This window comes from Leptinotarsa decemlineata, unplaced genomic scaffold (genome assembly GCF_025532065.1).
Source record: "Leptinotarsa decemlineata unplaced genomic scaffold, Ldec_3_MD MMD2_tig00026307_RagTag_RagTag, whole genome shotgun sequence".
In the NCBI taxonomy this organism is placed as follows: Eukaryota; Metazoa; Arthropoda; class Insecta; order Coleoptera; family Chrysomelidae; genus Leptinotarsa; species Leptinotarsa decemlineata.
The window spans coordinates 8797787-8806746 of NW_027412681.1; the positions used below are offsets into that span (position 1 = coordinate 8797787).

Consider the following 8960-nt stretch of genomic DNA (forward strand, 5'->3'; position numbering starts at 1 on the left):
ATATATATATATATTATTTTTATTATACGACCTATAGGTATTTAAGACAAAACCTGTAGCTTCTCAACTCATTTCGGGCCCCACGTTGGGCGCCAAAATTGTGTTACGCACTACTCAAATAATATTATGTACCCTTGTTCATCTGTCCAATAGCTGAGGTGCGTGACTCGTACCCAAGCTCAAGTGTCGGTCGGGGTGGGTCCACGAGATCAATTTTATTAGATTTTTCTGAGTTGATTTTAATGGGCGCCACTAGTTATCAATGAGCCAGTCTTAACTAGTAGACTGCCCAGGGTGACTGGGTATGAACAGACAAATCGGAACGATATAAAGATGATTAACAATTATATTACAATAATAATCAGGATTACGCGTATCGGTACAAATTACTAAATAATCAATTCACACAAAGGAAGGACTGCCCCTTAACATCTAATATATTTTTACTCATAACAACAACAAAAAGGCAAAACAAACTCAGTTAACGCGCCGCAGTGACGTCACGTTGTCGCTTACACGTTACCTTAGGACCAAAACACATAATACAATTTCTTTTTAAATAAGAACGTCGTTGAAATTCTCTTCAAAATCCCTATTTTATTTGTATTGTTCTTGCTTAAATTAACGGATCAGAGGGCTTAAATAAAATGGTATCGACTAATAATTCAATAGAGCTGGAAGACCATTTCAAAACTTGCAATTTGAATAAGTCAGCACTCCTAACAACTACAAGTTCTACAGTTTTCTCCGGAGAATTCAGACGGGAAATTGAGTTGAGAGCTACTGATTTCGCTTGCCAAAGACAGCAATATTGCATGTAGAAGCAAATGGCTACTTCATTAACTTCCACATCAAGTTCAATCGGGAATAGTGGCCCCCTCACTGGAACCCTATAAATTGCACAAAAAAATTAAGTCACTCACCAGTTGTTCTTGAATACGTATTAAGTTACCTCTTGAGGGTCCTTACGTCCACAAAACCTCTCGTATCCAAAATGAGCAACAAAGGAAAAGCCCCAACTGCTTACACAGTATCTTATCCACCTTGTAGTGAATATTATTGGCGAAAAGTTCTTCCTAATATCGCTTTGAAATGCTTCACTACACAGATATTAGACTCTTCCACAACCAGGAGCAGAGACAACGATGATAATTAATTTCTTCTTAACGTTGAAACACTCAACTAACTATAATAAGCCACATTCTACTCCTACATAACGTTCCTACTCGAGTTCTCACTTCAGTGCCCTTCCCTATTCTTGTAAATCAAGTAAATAAGTTTACATTACTCCAAATCTTATTGCACAATAGAGAAAAAGGTACAATTTCGAAAATACCAACACATACACACGACCAGAAGAGAACTTGTTTATCAAAACCTAGATCAGCTGTTCGCTTTTTTTTCCCTTTTCTTTTCAAGGAACGAATTCTCCACTTGAACGAGCTGCGAGCGAACGGCGAACGGCTTATCGGACCAATTTAGTTTTTGAAGTTACGGGGTGGACCATCCAAACCGTAACATATTGTATAAGTTTGAGAATGTCCGTATAGGACGAAACCGCAGTAACGTTAGTTACAAATAAAAGTGGTAAAAAACATAGAAAGTTTCATTTCTCTTTTCTTCATTATGACTTCCCACCACGTAGTAATGGCTACATCCATCAATTTATCTATCAATTTCACATTAATTCTCCACCGACGACCCAGATCCCAAAATCTTTGGTGTCCTTCCTCGAATTCCCAGGACGCCCTGGCCACCTAAGATAGCGCTCGTTCGTCCGTTCCTTGTCACCGGATCAACCCCCGCACGCGACCCTCTCAACACCCATTTACGCCTTCTATAACACCTAGTTGTCATCCTCTTGTCACGATTTCCACTTGAACGGATATCTATACTTCGCATTTGCGGTTGACTTCTGCTCGACTCGATCTTTCCCAGGCCGGGATTAGGGGGATTAAGGGTGTTTTTTGAGTGTAACGTACGGGTGGTCGACGAAGGGGGTGAGCTAATTGGGGACGGCGTTCGGACGATTTGGGTTTTGCGATAAGGGTTGTTTTGTTGGGTAATCGTGATTGTATTAGAGATGTTTGACTTGTTGTAGGCATGATTTAGAAACAATTTTTTTAATATAGTGTACGATTTGATCTGCACAAACTTTATTTGAGAAATATATCACGACATGTTTCCCTAAGACACCTTCTCCTTCTCCTTCAACAGTGATGACTACAAGTTGCTTCTCACGCTAATATTTATATAACACAGGTAACTATAATTGAGACTACCTCCATCAAATGACCTAAACCTCTACAAATTTTATATACCTGAGGTATATGAAATTATGATCACCTGAAGCATATTACCTCACTTTTACATCAATAATAATACTTCCTCGGTTTTTTTAAGAAAACAAGTTCAATAATGGTGATCTATTCAAATCCTGTTGGTTATTCATTTGAATTTTTAGGTTTATTATTTCCATTGCTTCCAAATGATTCAGTTTCAAACCATTATTTTCTAAGTGTAAAATTTCTAACTTTTTGTTAAAGATATGATTTTCTTCTAAAAGATGATTTGAATATGTTGAACTCGTTTTCTTATTCACATAGCTCATCGTCAGTGATGTGACAATACCTTCTATCTTCCTTTGACATGATTTTACAGGAATCGATAAAAATGTTTTTATTATCCTGACAATATCGATTTCAAGTAATTTTCTGCAAATATACCATTGAAAAAGGAAATAAAACTCAGAAAATTTATATTTTCATGTATTTTAAAAATTTTCAGTATTCATAATTAACATAGGAGATATTGCGTCTGAAAATATTGAAGTTAGGAGGTATTAAAATGAATTTAATACCCGTCAATAAAACTTAAGTAACACTTGTGCAGAGAAGTTTCAAGATGAATTTGATATCGAAGATATCAAACTAACTATCGTTTATATAAGAAAGATTATCATAGTAAGACCAGCAGTCTTTTGGAATAACACTTTTCAATGCTTGCAAGTGTAACCACTTTTTTTTTCAGTGGCAATTGGGAAGTATGCGTTTGAGGGTATATTATGTCAGGATCTACAGTTTTTCTTCTCAAAGGCAGCGATTCCCATTCCTTACCGAAATCTAATTTGATCTGTAAATCACCATCTGAGTACTTTATAGCAACAATGTCTGTAACAGTAGGATCTGATGACTTTTATCCGGGCCTTAGAGACGCATATTGAAAGTTTGATACATTTGAGTAATCATTAAAAATATCGTATTTTAATTTTATAGCATTATAAGGCTCCGGTCGTGCATTTTCTGTTGCCGTTAAATAGTCACTAGCTAAATGAATTTTGCGATTTTTCAATTTTCTCTCTATGCAGCTATGTACTGAGTCTACCTCCATTTGTGAGTGATCTTTTTCTAAAAACTTCTGCATAATTGTTACCTTGTGAAGAGTTGAGAAGTTAAGAAGGGCATTAGACATGATCGCATTCCGATTTTGGAACGTACAGCCGTCGCTATAGATGATAATAGGAAGTTTTCGATGTAAACAGTTTCTTGTGATATAGTCTAATAAACAAGTTACAAAAGTAGAAGCATTGAGGTTTGTATCAATTTCTGTGAACCAGTAGCAAAACACTTTGTGATCTTCAACATTGTATACAGTGAAGTTATGACATGATAATTTTGTTTTGAAATAAATAGAGGTGGCATTTAAATAAGGAGCTACTTTCACTTCCTGCAAATCCATTGTTAATAGAATGCACTTCTTTTCTCCAGCTTCTTTAACGTCGTTCTGTTTCTCTCTGCAAACTTTTTCTTTCTTATCGATGTGATATTCCCATTTATTATCTGGTACATTTTTATGTTCATACTGTATACAAATATCACAACAATCCTTTTTTGGCGAGAACAAACACAGATTTTTTTCCTTAAATATTTTTTCAAAGATGTGTCTTCCCAAAGGTGTTACGTCATCTTCTTGACATTTGTTTGTGTATTTATGAAACAGCTGCTTCATAGATGTAAAATGTTCTTCAAGGTACAGCTTAATAGTATTTTTCCTTACATAATGGGACGGTTGTTTAGGTAATTCTTCAAAAAAAAGCATTCAAATACTCATTCTGTTCTTTAAACTTCTTGACACGGTAATTTTTATTCTTTCTTTTTTCGTTCTGTTGTTGTTTTTCTTCTCGCATTGCATTTATACTTCGTTTCACCCAGCTTTGTACAGTAAAAGGTCGACGGCCCAATGTGCTTGAGAAAAACTCCCTGCACACAGGTACTTTTATTTGACCATTGCTCAACGTGTAATTGAAACTTCCTTCTCTACGAGATATCTCATTCAGAGTAAGTTTGTTTGTGGGTTACCACTCGTGATACGTGCGAACAAACATACATTTTCTTCTGATCCCAACTTAATGACGACCAGAAGTGTTCAAAAAGTTCTCTTCTTTTTTCCTCGGAAAATGCGCCACATTGTCTTCTGGAAGATTTTCTACAGAAACGCGAATTGCATGCTTGTCCCGTGTTTCTTTCAAATCTCATGCTCTCTTGTTTAATTCTTCCATCTCTACTCCTGCTGTATCCTAAGTACTCTTTTCCCTTTTCACGCAATTTTGCATTCCTTTTTTTCTTCCACTCCGCTTGGATAGCTTTCTTCTTCCTTTTACGACCCTCTTCCATATTTCCATACATGGGCTGCTCCAACTGAGTCCCAGGCAAATTGATTTCCTGCCGTTCTTCAGAAGCACTAGAACTCGACTCACCATTTTGTTCCGGCTCATAAACAGACCCACTAGAACAACTTTCGGAGTCACTATTTTCTTCTACTATTCTCTTAGAAGTATAAGATATGCCTGAAGTGGAAGGAGTCTCAAATGTTACATTTTCAGATCTCAAATTTGAGGATATTATTTTCCCACTTGCATAAGGAATGCTTCCGTTAGGATGATTCGAACTCTGGTTGTTATTTTCTACCATAACTTGATCAGAGGTTCGATTATGGCTTTGGATATTTCCACAAGAAACTGTTGACACTAACTGATCTTCGAAGACAATAGGAATGTCATTGATATTCATCACGAAACCATTTTCTTGTGTGAGAAGCTCTTGTACTGGAAGCTCTTGATTGGGAAGCTCTGGCACGGGTACAATATTATTTTGCGTACCTTTAGAAACTAGGTTCAGACTCTTCAACGTACGTGAACTCATGATGTAGTCAGTCTGAAAAAAACCTCCTATGTACAGGTTGAATTTGTGACTTTTTCAATTATTCCTATCATCTTACTGAGCAATCATTGAATAAATAACAGAAAATAAAATAAATTAGGAAAACTTCTTAAAACGTCCATTTTGAAAATAGGCACATGCATTTCAGAAAAGGATGTCGAATGATGTTTTGAAAATTTCTGATCGAATGAAATGTAACCTGACCTGAAAAAATTATGTACTTACCGGCTTTTTCGTGGAATACAGATTAGAACAACACTACACAAACAGTTTCTCTCAAGAAACTTTTAATTTTTGCAAAAAACAATGCGAGCTCAGCGAACGATCTGTTCAGGTTCACACACGCAAAAAGATAGGCGGTATTAGCCCGATACATGAGAGCGTAAACAGATAGGAGGTATTGTTTTTACGAAGAAATTTGTCAACAGTACAGTTTTTGCAAGTTAGATGGTTTTTGAATCATGCGCAGTATCGTTAGAAGTCACTTTCTAGGAAAACTGAATTTTTCATTTTTTGGAAGATAGGAGGTATTGTTACATCACTGACGTCATATGATGTTCCTAGATCCGATACCTAAATGTTCTGCCAGTTGTAGTTACCTGTGGTATATAAATATTAGCGTAAGAAACAACTTATAGTATTCAAATCACTGTTGAAGAGGCTATTGTATTGATGAAACATCTCGTGATCTTTTTCTCAAATAAAGTTTGTGTACATCAAATCGTAAGGTGTAGTTCATGAAATTATTGAAGATCTTCATCAAGTAATGACCGAATCAATCTGAAAAAAAAGATTTAATAATACTAAAACATATTCATATTATCTCACTAATTACAGGCCAACAACCTAAAAACTTTCACGATAATTTTAACTGATTCCTTAGTAATTTGGTGTCGTGATTACAAAAAAAAAAAGTTGTATCATCCACCAATTTTCCACATTGCACTATTAAGTAAAAATAATGTTTATGTACCAAAATGTGTGAGATACATTTTGAAATACTTGAATATTTTGAAGTTGGAACATTATTTCAATGTATTCGGGTTGGCAATGAAATAAAATGTTCTAAGGATGGTAATTGTGATAAATTTTACCACCGTTTAGTATAAATATAATCACAAATTGCCGTGTGCTTTTTGTTAAAAAATCAAAACGGTTAAACGTGATTGTAAAAATTCTTATAACGCTATATTTTTGGTAATTTTTCAATAGAAAAAACATCAAATGGACATTACTGACTTTGTGAAAAAAGTTTACTTCGCATATTTTGGTATAGAAACCATTAATTAAGACAAGTGTTGGGTTCCTAACAAAGTATGTTATATTTTTGATCTGAAGAAATGGTAAAAAAAAGAGAAACATTTATTAGAACCTGAAACATCATAATAATGCCATTATAGAACAAGGGATGAACAATTCACTCAAGTTTTTCGACAGGACAAGGTCTGGTTTACTGCCATGATATTGACAGTCTAATGAATAAATTTGACATTGAATACAAAAAAAAAGAATGGAGACTTTTAATTCACTTATCACGAACAAACTTGAAAGGTGTGTTATACATATGCTTCAGTGCCTTTGGCATATTCAATTCATATGAAGGAAACTCACGAAAATCCATCATTTAAGAGAAAATCAACTATACAGCTCATGACTAAAAACTGTGTGGAGATTTTGAAGTTGTCTTCATGCTTCTTAGTCAAAAAAAGGGTTCACAAAGTTTCCAAGTCTTATATGTATGTGAATGTGACAACAGAGCAAGGGATCAACAAGTTTTTCAGACTCAGGAAGAGTACCAAAAAACGAAGCCGCATTTCCTCTTTGGATGAGTACACTGATTTTTTGAATGAGAAAAGATGTGAATTTTGATTCGTGGGTTCAATTGGTTACATTTTTCCCAATTTCATTGATGAAAGATAATGCTTCAGAGCCAAAAACACAAAAAGTTTCAATTTCCCAAATTCTGATATTTCCGTAATTTGGAACTTCAGCACCGTCTTTCGCAAAAGTAGCAGGAAGATGACATGTTGCTAATCTATTCATACAAGTAAAGTCCCAAATAACAGATTTACCGTTTTTCCATGAAACAAGTGTCATACCATCCGGCCATTTTCCGTCGTCTCGACTTGTACTATGGGTTTTAAAATCGCAGAAATTTTTGCTGAAGTTGAAGCCCTTTTGATAAGATCATTTATTGAACAATGGCGAGATAAACGACCAGCGCTAAAATGGCAGCTCAACCCATGAGTACCTGATTCATCTACAAATGCACCACATTTACAAAACTGTTGAACACACAGTGGTGAACCAAGTCGAAATCCAATCGCAAGTCTGAAAGAGTCGTCATACAATAGAGTCCCAAGTGATGCTACAGGAACAGTATTTAACCAAGCACCAGATTCTTTAAATAACAGCGAGACGACGAGTCTTATTTTTTAAAGTGTCAGAAGCTGTCTTTAGTAGAATAGTAGTTGCTTGATGTAGTATTGGTTTACCCCTGCCCTTTGGTTTTTCTAGATTCCCAAAGAGATTTGCCCCGATCAAAAACAAAATCTGATAATAGCTTTGGGTATTGTAACATGATTTCTATTAGATTGGAAACACTGCAAAATGAGGACAGAAATGATAATATGGCGAGTGAAGTGGCTCAACGAATCCCTAATCCTTCTCTAGAAACTGGAAGTGATGCCTGTCCAACTTTCGTCTTCGATACGGTTATTGGTGATGAGTTCCAGCATCCTTCTTGATTAGTCATCGATATTTTGTAATCCCTGTTCGTCATGCCAAGTAAGGCTGCACTTCAAAATATGCGATAATTTTGGAATGGCCAATGAATTCTTCAATGAATGGAATGCGACATGTGTTGGTAAAATAGATAAACGTCTTGACACTGTAATTTTTCTTCCAAACAATATTTTAAGGCAAGATAATGGGGCACCAAGAAAAAATCAATTGGGTTTTTCAATCACTCGTTTACCAGGAGCTATTAGGTTAAATTGATCGATGATGTTAGGGTCTTGTTTATCCAGAAAAATGAATTCACATTTTTCGAAATTTAGTTTAACTATGTAGTACTATTTAGTGTTCAATCATACAGAAATAATTTTTTTGTATGTATATATATATAACTATAAATGTATGTGAGAGTTTTCGGAGTCTGAAGTTATGAATTATTTACACCGTATGATAATTAATAGATTGTTTTACTGTTTTCAGTTTTTACCCAAGTAAAAATTGACAATAAAATCACTGACAAGCCTAAATGACTATAACTTTATATATGTTTTCTGACAGAAAACAACTACTTCTTCAGCTAATAACTCGACATATATTGAAAAATGTACAATTGGTATTGGAATCTATACAAGTGTAGATGTCTAATTAACCACAAAAAGTTGCTGCGTTAATTAAAAACAGTTATTCTAAATGAAACATGTCCTATTAGTCAGCAACTTCTTATATAATGTAAAATTTGACTACCAAAAATACCTTACGACTATTAACGATTCGGAATCCAAGTCTTTTCAGACATAAGTGCAAAGATTCTCACTTTGGAGAAACAAATTTGCAAGAGCTCTTTAGGACAAATAGTGGGACTTCGCCTGATTCGAACAAAGAACCAACTGCGGACCGTTTTGAAGTGTTCCTCATCAATGCAGACCATGCTATCACGGTTGTATACACACAGGGACTCGGTATTCCTCCTAGAGAGCTGTTGCAGAGTTGTTCCTTCAAAGAAAG

General features: G+C 35.2%; 1 long non-coding RNA gene across 1 annotated transcript; it reads right to left on the bottom strand.

Annotated features, from left to right (window-relative positions):
- Window positions 1-328: 328 nt before the first annotated feature.
- Window positions 329-1513, bottom strand: LOC141485113 (uncharacterized). The gene is made up of 2 exons (XR_012467013.1): window positions 953-1513; window positions 329-890 (listed from the first exon to the last, which is right to left on the bottom strand). It is a non-coding gene; the product is annotated as an uncharacterized lncRNA (long non-coding RNA).
- Window positions 1514-8960: the final 7447 nt, after the last annotated feature.